General features: G+C 36.6%; 1 pseudogene; it reads right to left on the bottom strand.

Annotated features, from left to right (window-relative positions):
• Positions 1-11,453: 11,453 nt before the first annotated feature.
• On the bottom strand, positions 11,454-11,575 carry LOC119035013 (uncharacterized; annotated as a pseudogene).
• Between the last annotated feature and the right edge of the window lie 2,055 nt (positions 11,576-13,630).

Here is a 13,630-nt window from a genome sequence, read left to right as displayed (position 1 = left end):
AAATGAAAGTCGTGTTGTGTGATAAGAACTCTGCTTCTTCAGTCCTTACCTGTGTTTTAGGGAGAGTGACAGAGAATACCTGAACAGGTCTCACGTTTGTCTCAGCTGCCTTAGTTGTAACAAATGAACCAGCACAGGCTTAGCTTGTGAAATGTTTCCCCTCTTGCACAGAATTGATGACCTTGAAATAATTTCAATTGATTTTTTTTCTTGAACCTCGTGTTGTAATTTATATTAGGGCTGCCCTGTGTTAATTCTCAAACTTTCTTCTTTCATAAATTGTAGCAACTAAAAATATGCCATGGAAAGAATGTCATAATGACTCACTGTGCTTAGAGAGAGAGGTGGCCCACAGCTATCACCATTTCCCGTATTTCTTCTCCTCATTCCATTTGAGCCACACTTTGCTTTAACACTGATGATGTCCCTCCATCAACTCACCTTTCCAAGCCTCTAACCCAATTTAGATTGATCAGTGTGGTTTCCAATCTGGGTCTTTAATAAAGAAAACACCAGTTAGTACAAGCACACCTGGAAGATGTTGCAGGTTTGGTTCCAGATCACCACAATAAATCACGTACTGCATAAAGTGAGTCATAATATTTTTTGTGGGTGGATTTGTAAAATTTGAAGACAATTTTGTAAAAAATGCAACATCTGTGAAGCACAGCGCAAACTGCAATAAAATGAGGTATGCCTGTGGTTACCTAACATATTAAAACTTAATTTACTTTTAAGAAATTTCTGGAGCAAGTGGAGAATTTGGGAAGCTTTTATACCTTTATCTCCTCAAGATCTAAATTCAGAAAGTTCTAATTGTGTGGGACCATCTGGTGCTCTGACCACCTGTCTAGGAACAAACAAGGGGATTGTATCTTTCCTTCTCTTCAATGTGTTTCTCATTGTAAATAAAATTCTCTTTTTCTTTCTTTATGGACCATTGAGACAAGTCTTTCTCAAAATTTAACTTGAAAACCATCCTTGGGGTATTCAATGAATAGCCTTTGAAGTACTTTGGTAAATCCATGCTTTGTGGAAGTAGATTTTATTCAAATAAAAATGGTTTGCTCTTCTTTTATTGTGCTTCTGAAAAAGTTATTAGGCTTAAAATATGATGGATCCATGCAACAGCCTGCCTCAGGCCACATTTCCTCCACTTGTTCCTTCCTAAAGTGAATCACAGAAATAAGTGCTTTGTTGGCCTTTTCTTTGGTTCTGGGGCAGGTAAAGGAGTTATCTGAGCTATTTTGATTTTCACTGTATGTTAAGATACAGACAAAATAAAGCTATTCTAGAGTATTGTTTCATATATAAACATTTAAACAAAGGAACTCTCACAAAGATATGAATAGAGTGCAAGAAAAGCAGTTTCCTGGAGAAGAAAGTGGCTCTAAATTTATTTTCGGGAGCAAGAGAGAATAAGTGAACAAGCCTATGTGCGTGTTGTGCATAAACTTTTATTCTGCTCCCAAAGTGTGTTGGATACGACAGCAGCGTGGACACACGAGTTGTCCAGTGCCCTTTAACACTGTGGCCTTCTTGACTTCGATCCATTATGCTGAGCATATTTTATCTGTTTCAGTATTTATTTTTATTTTTAGGGCATGAAGTAATTTTAGTGGAGCTGTGTATCTCTGTCATTATTTTTACGTAGAAATTCTTAGTTGTCTGACTTTTTCTGTACCAAATATAAAAAGTGATCCTTATTATTGTTATAAAAAACATTCCCTAAACTGCTTCTCAGATCCTTATTCCTAGTCCTTAGAGATTGGACTGACCGGTAAACATCAGTCTGTATAACCAGAAGGCTTATGGAATTATACACATATGTATGGTGAAGAGAAAACTAATGGATATACATCAACATGCAGAGTGAAATATAGTTGAGTGGTGAGTTTGGTAGAACAGCAAGTAGTTCAGATCATCAGATTTTCTCTAGTTTTACAAAAACCAAAGAATATGATAGGTTTCCCTTCTGCCACCTCACGTTGGGCTATTCACAGAGTTACCTGCAGGTGAGAATGCCAATTTAGCTACTTACCAGTTTTACGAGAAGAATTGTAACCCCTAGATAAAGTAGGTTGGAGGGCTAACCTCCGATCCTGTTTCTCAATATGTGACCTTATTTGGAGATTTACACAGGTAATCAAGGTAGAATGAGGTCATTGGGGGGGGCTAAACTAATATATTCATGTCCCTATAAAAGGGCAAACTTGGGACACACACCCAATCTTCACATGGCTTTGTAGAGCCAGGAGTTCCTATGAAGATTAATTCTGCTGCCACAAACCAAGGAACTACCAGAAGCTGGGAGACACACCTGCAACAGATCCTTCCCTGGGTTCTTCAGAGGGAGCAGGGTCCTGCTGGCACCTTGATCTCCAGCTTCTTGCCTGAAGAACTGTAGGAAAATAGATTTCTGTTATTAAGCCCCTCAGTTTGCGGTACTTTGTTACAGCAGCCCTAGCAAACTAATTCCAGATATCAAGCCTGTTAAAGAATGCATTTCCGTATCTTGTCTTGTCCTTGACTCTGAATCATTGCTGTGCTTAAAGCTGGACTTGAGTATTCATCTCAGGCTGTGTGTGTGTGTGTGGGGGGGGTTGAATTTATAGGCCACTGTTTGTTTTTATTTCTTTGTCTTCTTTTCTTCCACATTACTCACAGATCTGTGCCGATTCTAGATTTGGAGATCTAGAGCCCCTATATGAGCCCCTTTCACAGTCTTGTCCACTCTGTGTCTGTGCTGCCACCTCAGACCTGTGTCATGGCATCCCCCCCTTACTGCCTGGTGCATCCTTTGCTTTGATTTTCTTTCTGCCATTCCCGTAATGCCACATTTACTCAGATTACAAGGACAGATGAAAACATCTCTAAACTGTATCTGGAAGGTCCATGGTGGTTATTAGTAGATGTCATCAGAGATAGGAAAGTCAGCAGCTAACAGCCTCAGATCTATATTCTATCAATACTCTTGTTGCCAGTGGAAGTGGAAGAGGGTGAGAACTGGTGGTAACATTTATTGGGGTGCTCGATGAAAAATCAAAGGACCGCCCCTCAGGTCCCTATGTCCCATCTCCCTCTGTCCCATCATGGAAAAAGTCCAACTGTGTCTTCAAGGCCAAAACCAATGCCACTGTCCAGAGCCTCTGTGTCACATTAAATCTTAGTCCTTTAGAGCCCGTGCAGTGTGCTAAGTGATCTCAGTCCCCATCTGGCTAGCTTAGTTTGTGTTCCTGGCTGTGCTGCTGTATCCAGGCTCCTGCCTGGAGCCTGCATTTAGAGTGTTTAGCATCCATTAAGGCCACATGGTTATGAAGACAGAACATGTGCTCGCAGAGGGTGCGCACGGGTCACTGAGAGAGAGAGAGGAAGAGACTTGGGGTTATAACAAGGAGCTTTTTCATAATAACTGACTTCCCAAGCTTTCATGGTCTTATGATAGTCTACCTCCCAGTTAGACTGACAGGCTTCTGTGGTCAAGCTCCTGCTCTATGCCCTCCAACAATCCTGTGCCACACATCACTTCAGGGAAATGAGGAGTGTTAATCCCCTCAGTGGAGCAACACTATGATCCTCTGGAGTGCGTGAAGCTGTAGCTTCCTGGCTAAGCAAACAGGCTTCTCAGTGTTTTAAACTCAATGTCCAATTTCCGTTGCTCTCTTTCTTATTAATAACTAGTTAACTACCTATGGTAACACCATGTCATGCTCATCATCACAATATTTTTGTTACTATATTCTCAGTGTTTAAGCTTTTTCTGTCCTCTTCATTAACAAAATTCATATACCACAGTAGGTGTGAGTAATATGCCCTAAGGAATTCATTAGCATATCAATATAAAGTAATTTGTTTGTCTGGCCAGTGAATACTGAATCTTTCCATTCCTCATGGAAATGAGGAAACCTTTCTTCTGCCTTTTCTAGAACAATACAAATTAAAATAAATTTCAAGTCACTTGATCTCTGGCCTCTGTTTGCTCAGGAGACCCATCGTCTTCATTAACATAAGTTATAACTTTTCATATCAATGCATTTTACCTATATAAACAATTCTATATATGTGTGAGGCAAAAAGAAAATTTTGAAAATTATTTTTTAAAAAAACCAAAGGCAGCTGGCATTGACCATGGTAATTTTTATTTGATTACAGGTTTTTGGTACATTTAATTGTCTGGTTGCAAGTATGAAACAGGTCATTTATTAGAGCTAAAGTATTGCCCACAAAAATGTGAAGAGGGAGGAGAATGTTTTCAGTTTAATAAAGTTGACATCTGTACACTAACTAGAAGTGCTGTTTTTGTCAGAGATTTCTTTTCCTTACAGGAAAATGATGCCAAATGTGTTAGCTTTACTATGCCCCCATTGAGAATGCTAATTGCAACATGAGTCACGGTTGCAATGCTCCTATTAGAAACAGAGACTGAATGGATTTTTTAAGGAAAAACTGAGCCAAAACAGTGAACCATGGATGTGAATGTTCCAGCCATGTGGCTTTATTTTCTTTGCATAGACGAACATGGTTAGAATACCTCCAATTTACAATGATTTGTTTGGGTTATTGTTTCATACCCTTTGGTATATATATTTTTTGCTCCTGGTTATACTGGAATTTTTTTTTTTTTTTGGTTAGGACAAGGGAGTTTACAGGTGTTTTCCAACTTAATTGAAGGATAATTTATATATAATAAACTATACCTCTTTAAATTGTGCGACTCGCAATTTGTCTCCTGCCTTCACTTTGCGTTGTCAATGTTTTTAGTTGTAGGCATAGAATGGGAGCTGAGTGGTATCACATTTTGATTCTAATTTAAGTTCCCCTGATGACTAGTGATGTTCAGTATCTTTCCATGTGTTTCTTGGCCATTCCTCTTGCTTTGCAGGTTCTTTTTTCAAATCATTTGCTCATTCTTAACTGGGGATTTGACTTAGTATTGAATATAAGAGCTCTTTGCATATACGTTCTAAATACAAATCCTTTGTTTTATGTGTTCTCTAAATGTTTTTTCCCCGAACTATGGTTCTTCTTTTGGTTTTCTCAATAGTATCATTCATTCAAATGCTTTAAATTTTGATGAGGTCAAATTTTTCAAAATTTGAAGGGATTGTGAATTTCATAACCTAAGAAATTTTTACTAATTCAAAGTCATGAAGATCTTTTCTGGTGGTTTTTGTAGAAATCTTATATTATTTGGTCTTATACTTAAGTCTATAATCTATTTTGAATAAATTTTTGTACATTACGGGAAGCAAATTTCAATGTTCATTTTTAAAATACGAATTTTCCAGGTGTTCCAGCACCATTTAATAAAAAGACTCTCTCTTGTCAATTGAATCTCCTTGGCTCCTTTACCAAATATTAATTGACAGTATACATATGGGTATAGTTATGGCCCCTTTTTCTCATTTTATTATCTCTATGTTTATCTGTTTGCTAATCCCAAACTGTCCTGATTATTATAGCTTTGTAAAAAAAACTTTATTTGATCAGATAAGTTTTACAATTTTGTTCTTCTTTTAAATAATTTTCTGGACCATTCTAGTTCCCTTTATGTCCATATGTTTTAAAATTAGCTTGACAATTACTACAAAAATAAAGCATTGATTGAAACAGTGTGCAAATTTGTAGATCAGTTTAGTTAAAACTAACATCTTCGTGCTATTGGGTTTTCTAATCCATTAAATATTATATCTCTCCCCTTATGTGTATAAGAGTTTTGTGAACTCATGGATTTTTTTTCAAATAGAAACTTTTGCTCTCTTTTTTCTAATTTTTATGCCTTATATTTCTGTTTCTTGCCTTACTAAGACCTTAATTATAATGTTGAATAGAAGTGATAAATATGAGCATTCTTGCCTTGTTAATGATTTCAGTGGGAAATGTTCAATATTTTTGCCACTAAGTATGATGTTAGCTTTGTTGTTGTTGTGTTTTTTAATCAGATTGATTGACAAGTACCTTTTCATTCCCAGTTTGATGAATATTTTAATTGGAATGTGTGTGGAATTGTCACCTGCTTCTTGTTTTTTTACAGGAACAATAATATAAATTCTCCCCTATGTTATTTTAATATGGTAAAATATAGTTAATTTAAGAATATTTAACCAGCTTTGAATTCCTGAGATAAATCATATTTGGTGATAATGTATTATATTTTTAATATATCGTTGGATTCCATTTGCTAATATTTTATAGAGGATTTTTGTGTCTATGTTCTGAAGGCATATAAATTTGTAACCTGTTAGGTTTATAATTCTGGAAAATAAATTTTTCAGTGTTCCTTCTTTTTGTTTTTTGAAAATGTAAAAAATTGGCACAAAACATTTTTTTCCTGAATGTTTTCTAGGGTTCTCCAGTAAAACTATTTTTGCTTTTTTGTTGTTGTTACTGAAAAATTTTTTAATAAAAATTCAATTTCTTTAAATGATATAGGGATATTCAGATTTCCTGCTTTTTGGTCATTTTCATAAATAGTATTTTTTCAAGATATATGCCAATTTCACCTAAGTTGTCAAATTTATTGACATTAACATATTAGTAATTTTTGTTCTCTCTTATGTTTTTTAGTTTTATGTTCATTATATCATTGTAACAATTTACAAAAACCAAGATAAGTAACAGTTAAAATCAAATAAAAACATCATACTTTCTTTTTAAAGAAAACTCCCAATCACTTTGGGTTATTCCCTCATTTAATTTTGGTTTTAGTAGTTGAGCATGAATGTCTTTTCAATTAAAATAAAATTCTGGATCAAAAATAGCTGAGATGGAAAACCAAAATACATGAACCGTCTGTGACTCTGAATAAACTGTCTGTCTTTGACATTGACTTCAGGCTTTACAATAATTCACAATTATTTCTCTTTCTTCACAAATATAGGTTCTACGCCCAGGTAGATGATGACCATTTCCTCTGAGATAGCAAAACAACTAAACCCTAACAACAATTGCAAATGCACAATTCACCTTAAAATATTAAAAATACCCATGAAAATTTAACAACACTGGCTACTTTTATTATATAGAATTTAACTACTGAAATTACTTCCATTCTTATGGCACTTTTATAAGAGGCTTTAATTTAAAGAACACATTGAGAAGCTTTCTGTGGAAAAAGAATGAGATAATGGCTGCAGCTTTGAAAATCCAAAACTTACTACAGTGGTTTGGTTGCAACTACACGAGAAGCATGATCTTGTGCATTTATAAAGTCTATCATTTGACCATTCCAGAGCCTTAAGACAGCTCCATCCCCAGGGCAGCACTATCGATCCCACTGGGATATTCCTCCTCATATAACTGTGCCCCTCTCTGTCAATAGCTTCATAGAGACCCTTTTCTACTCCTGTGTAACATGTAGATAACCAATGTAAGCCACGCATCAAGGTGTTAATCGAAGCCATTACAGGTTTGTTAAATTTCATGAAGAGTGATGGATTCCCAGCTCGAAATAAAGTTATCCTGCGGATCCTTCCGAAACCTGGGTTTCCAAAGTTTTTCTCTTTGGGTGGTTCCTTTTGAAAGGCGGGAGGCTCAGGTGCTGAAGCCACCCTGACTAATGATTTATTTATTACTAGAGAGGCAGGCTCCTGGTGCGAGGAGTGGGCAATGGGCCCTGTGTGGTCAGAGAGGTCTCAGACTTGGCTCAGGGCGGTGCCCTCCTGAGTGGTGAGGATTCAGGGCGCTCTACCGAACCCCGCCATGCCCCAGGCGCCTGAGACTGAGGCCCACGTGGCTGCGGGGCCCCTGAAGGCCAGATGCACAGGAACCTCTCTCTTCATTTCTTTATCTGCTCAAGGGTTTTGTCAATTTTGTTGAACTTTTCAGGAATTAATGTTTTTTTTTTCTTTTCTTCTTTTCTTTTTAATTTACTCTATTGCCTATTTTTGTTATATTGTTGTTAATCTTATCTTCATTATTTTATTGTTTTAACTTTTGTCCTGACCCCTTCCTTTTTTTCTAAGCTTTTTTAAAGAATCTTAGGTTACTGATTTTGGTTGTCTTTTCTTTTTTTTCCCCCTAATATGAACATTTAAAGCAATATGTTTCCCTGTGAACATTGTTTTGGTAGCATCCCACATATTTGGGTATGTGGTATTTTTGTTATTCAGTTTAATGTATATTCAGATTTCATCTTCCACCCATGAAATTTTTAGGAGAGTGATTTTTGCTTTCAAAACATTTGAGATTATTGATTTCTCATTTAATTTCATTGTGCTCAGTGAACGTTCACTGTATCATCTCAATCCTCTAAAATTTACTGAGTATTTTATGATTTGGTAAAAATGTGTACTTGAGAAGTTTCTATTCTGGTATTGTTGGCTATAGCATTTGATAAAAGTTAATTAGATCATGTGGTTGATTTGGTCCTTTAAATTTTCTGGTTTTGCTGGGTTTTCTTCCTAAATATTTTATCAATTACTATGAGATACATGTTGAAATCTCTTACTGTGATTGTGAAATTGTCTAATCTTTCCTTTAATTTTGTCATTTCTTCCTACTTGCGTATTAGTTTTTTGTTAGGTGTAAACATATTTATGATTATTATGGCATCCTGAAGAATTGTTCCACTGTGAAATGCCTGTTTTTATATCTGATAGTACTTCATCTTAAAGTCTATTTTATATAGTGTGAATACCGCCCTTCCCATTTTCATTTGCTTGCTATTTGTATCATGTTCCACTCATTTTTTTCAATACATCTGTGCTTTTCTATTTAAAATGCATCTCTTATAGGCAGCATTTTATGGTGGTTTTGTTTGTTTCTGATCTGCTGTGACAACATCTGACTTTTAATTAGATTATATTATTAACATTTATTATAATTACATATAGATTTCTGTCATCCATTTTACTATTTTTTCTCTTTTGTCTCCTCCATTGTTTTGTTTATTTTGTATTCCCCTCTTTCTGCTCTTGCTTTTCTTGGTTTATTGGAGTATGTCTTAGCGTTCTACTTGAATTTATATGTTGCTACCCCTGACTGCAGCTGTATCTTATATATCACCCTATATCATCCTAGTTATATCTTACTGCAGTTTTTAAAATACTTTCTTCCTAGGGACAATGATATATATCCCTACCTTTTCACAGACCACTTATAGTTTATAGTATATCATTTTACATAAAATTGGAGATCTTGCAATTGTATGGATCTTTTTAATACCTAATGTACCATATAGATGCATTCATCTATAGTCATATACATTCCAACTGCATACATTGAAAACCTGAGAAGACAATGTTATACTTTTTATTTGAAAGTCATAAGTATTTTACAAAACTTGAGAACAAATATTTACCCAGATATTTACCATTTCCAAAGCTTTTTGTTTTTTCCAGAAGATCCAGAATTTTCTTTGGAAACATTTTTCTTTAGCCTGAAGACATATGTTAAACATTTCTTGTACCGAAGTTTCTGCTGGTGACATATTTTGTTGGTGTTTCTTTGTCTTAAAATTTCTTCATTTCACTTTCATTCTTAAAGACACTTTTCACTTGGCACAGAATTTTGTATTAACAGTTTTTTAAAAATCAGTACTTTAAAGCTACCGTTGCACTATGCCTGTCCACCGTGGTTTCCAATGAGAACCCTGTAATTATCTTGCAATTTTACTATATGTATGGCATCTTCTCCTCTTCCTCCTCCTTCTTTATTCCTCCTCCTCTTCCTCCTCTTCTCCTTCTCCTCATCCCCCCCCCTTCTCCTTCTCCTCCCCTTCCTCCTTACCTTTGGTGTTTTGCAGTTAGAACTATTATACAGATAGGCACGGTTTTATTCCAGTTTTCCCTTTGAGGGGGGTTCTGACCTTCAATATATATTTTTAGGACATTCACATAACTTAAGATTGTGGCCATTTAAAATTGAACAATTTTTTCTTGCCCCCATTTTCTCTCTCTCTTTCTCTGAAATGGAACTATTGCGTAGAGCGACCCTCTTCTGCTGTTCACAGTGGGCAGAAAGGACCATTAGAGCAAATTTCTTTTGTTGCGTAATTTGGCCTAGAGTAGGTTTGGTTGGAGGTTATTCTTTCATTTTGTGTTGGCCAGATTTTTACATTTTTCAAGTACAAGTTTCAGAGATAAAGGAAATGTCAGGGACAACTGAAAAGCCAGGGAAAGAAGGCACTGGTTGTAAGTTAGAAGCAGTGAGTGATATTAGGCCTGCATGGGGATACCTTCTGAGGGAAACCAAGCAACACTGGCTGACCCACCAGGTGGCTGCCAGGTGTGTTTCAGGCTACTCTGAAAATGGCAACTTGAGGGCGTATTGAAAGGATTTCCTCATGCTGTGTGCACTCATCCCAGCACTAGATCACGCAAGGAGCTTGTGAACACAATTTCCTTGCTAAGATTTTAAAAATCAAATACTTTTCTCTGGATCTAGGATAGCTTACATGTGTGGTCCCTGCAGAGCATGTCACTGCTAACTCTGTTGGTCTCTCAAGGTCATTTCAGCCCTATCATTCTATGATTTTATAATTAATAAGTGAATAAGAGGATCATTTAATTAACGTTACAATTACATTTGCCTGAGGTATGCTTATATCCCTGGCATTTCTGAAAAGCCATAGATGTGGTTTCCTTGAAAAGACCCTTATGGGAAGTAGTTAGAGGTAGTCTTGCTGAGTTATCAAAGAATTGTCAGCCTTTTGGCATCCTGAAGGACCATTTTGTTTATCACAAGACAATGCTTGATAGAAAATTAGTAATCATACACAATAGCATGGCAAGAGATCAACTGCCTTGCTTTTGGCAAGAGTTAATGATTTTTTTGCAAGAGCAGCATAATGCATAATTTTGCCTTCCATTTTTTACAAAATAAAAATTTGCATACATTTCTGCAAGAGTGAGCCATAGTATTGAAGAAAAACTAAGAACCATCGAAAAACAATTGCTTAGCATAAATAAAAAAGATTGGATGTAACACAGCTCAACAAAAAATAATACTAGGCCTGCCTCATTGCACTGGATTTCTGCAGAGCATAAAACTTTCATCTGAAAACTAAGCAGCGGAAATAATAAATGGCTACTATAAATTAAAACTGGTGCAATTACAAGGGGGCATCCCCAAAATAATTTCCTTATATACAGTATGTTCTAATTGTATTGGAAAAATCTCTCTCTCTCTCATTCTCCTTGTTCTGCAAAACAAATTCCACTCTCCAAATTTAGGAAAATATTTTTGATGTGCATTATTATATAGGCTATTGAACTAAGACTCCGAGGCTTTTGCAAAGTAGAGAATCTGACACAATCTAACACAATAAAGCTGAAGTTCTCTTATTATACAAAGTTCTTTTCCTCCATTCAAATGACTTCCCAGTGATGCACTTACACCCAGACTCATTATAACACATGTATTATTCCTATGACTGTGGTTAAGTGGTATAGTCGTATTTCACAGAAGGGAAGGACGTTATAGCCATTGTTTTTTTGTTTTTATTTTTTTCCCACTGTACCAGGATAGAAAGGACCACCTCAGTAGCGTCGGAGACTAACACATTTCTATCATCACAATTACTTTAGAAAATCTGGTCCCCCTCACTTCTGCAGCATCATGGTTGACTTTGTATCGTAGCCATTGTAACAAACAGCAGTCCTCGGGGTGTGAAACAAGTCTTTCAGTTATCCGAAGGAAAAGTGTCAGTTCATTTCATCTAAATACATTTGGAGTTTACCCATGTTAATTACTCTAATTTTCCTGATGACAATATGGCACATATTCCTCCAATGATGAAAATTTATCTTTTCTGAGCTTTCCTCCTGAATTATTTATCCATAGGGGAATTTGTTTAAGGAGTCTTAAAATCTTTCTCTTGGGAAACTGAACAAAACTTATAATGCCATTTTTAAAAAAACAGCATAAATAATCATATTGACATTTCTTATCAATTTCTGCTTTCCAATTCAAATTTGCTATCGACTCCACTAAAATGAGAATGTAAAAGAGGTCTCCCTCCTACGTACATAGAACTGGTTTTTGGTGTGTGGTGGGTTATGAAATATGGCTTTAGTCTTTCTCCTGGAGCTGGAATGCGGACTCTCCACAGGCTCTGTGGACTTTCTATAGAGTCTGTTTCATTGGATGTCACGTGACTTCCAAAACAGACAGTTCCGTGGTACTGGGCCAGCGGCTCGGTAACACACATGCATTTTCTGGATATCCAAATCAATAAAGTTATTGGTAAAAATGAAGAATATGCCTTTTGTTTTATAGAAAAAAAAACCCATAAGGACTTTTGGCCAACCCAGTCCTTACACAACAGAGCTTGGAGGACCCCTAGCACACTGGGGCTCTCTGCCCTTCCCCACCCCAGCCAGCCTGAGAGCTGACTGTTAAACTCTCACCTCTGGAGAAACGTGTTTGAAACTACCTAGTGGCTTCTCTTCTTCCCTGTTTTGGGCCAACCTTTCTATTCACAGGGTACTGACTGGTGGTTGATGAATGAATACTTCATTCTATGAACTTTTTTTTTAACCATTTGTAACTCTTTTCCAGATATTGGAATTCAGGCAGCCTGCAGAACTTCGTTTAGCATTAATATTCATTCCACATTCACTACATATCTATAATGTGCGTGTGCTGTGTGAGATGCCGGGGGTACAGTAATGAGTATGTCCCACCTGGCTCTTGTACATGTAGGTCATAGGGTGTACATCCCCAGAGGCTATCAACCCTGGCACTATTGACATTTTGGATAGGTGGTTCTTTGTTGTGGAAAGTTTAGCAGCATTCTTCCATCCACTAGAGGTCGGTAGCAAACCCCCTCCCCTTCTTCCCCCAGTCATGAAAGTCAACAATATGCTGAGTGTCATATTGAGTGATATGTCTGAGTGATATTGCTGAGTGTCTCCCAGGGGAAAATAAAATAAAATAAACTACCCCGATTGAGAAGCTCTGTGATAAACTATTGTTACATAATAGAAGCTAATTGTATGAGGGAAGATGTCACTTGAATAGGCCCAATTATCTCCAATTTTACAGGTGGAGAAACTGAGGCACTCAGAGAGCAAAAAATTGCTCAGTAGAACACCTTTTAAGTAGTCAAAGTAGATTATAATTCATGTATCCTTGGCTTCACAAATGATTCCTCAATTGGACAAACAGAAAAAAAAAAACAGAGTAGGAAGCAGAAATAGCATAATCTGGGAGAAAAAAATTAGTAACCAAAAGATCAACAACATTGGTCACAGATTTTTAGGGAAGTTATTTTAAGTACTTATTAAAAACATGAGTATTTTATGGCCCAAGATCGTAGATAAGAAAATAAAGCTCAGGTTTACTATAAATGAAATTCTAACAGCACAATTGTGAAGAATCCTGATGAAAAAGGCAAGGGGAATTGTCCAGACAAGTGCATGATAGCTCAGAAGCTAGGAGCTGAGCTCACTTTGGAAAAAGACACGCACAGGACCTGAAGGAGTTGAACCGGAATAATGATGAATGGTGCAAATTTATTAACGTGATTTCTGGAGGGTGATGCCCGGAATGAGCTGAGGCTTGCAAAAAATTGCCCGACAACAAAAAGACCCTTTCAAGCTATGTTTGGAGCAAGAAAGAAATGGAGAGGCCCTCTGCTTGGAGCAGATGGCCCGATGCTAACAGATGACGGAGAGAAAGCACAGCG

The sequence above is a fragment of the Artibeus jamaicensis genome, unplaced genomic scaffold (genome assembly GCF_021234435.1).
Source record: "Artibeus jamaicensis isolate MK-2021 breed Jamaican fruit bat unplaced genomic scaffold, CSHL_Jam_final contig_497, whole genome shotgun sequence".
Lineage (NCBI taxonomy): Eukaryota > Metazoa > Chordata > Mammalia > Chiroptera > Phyllostomidae > Artibeus > Artibeus jamaicensis.
Note: the sequence above shows the minus strand (reverse complement) of the source record. Positions and strands in the feature narration are given on the sequence as shown.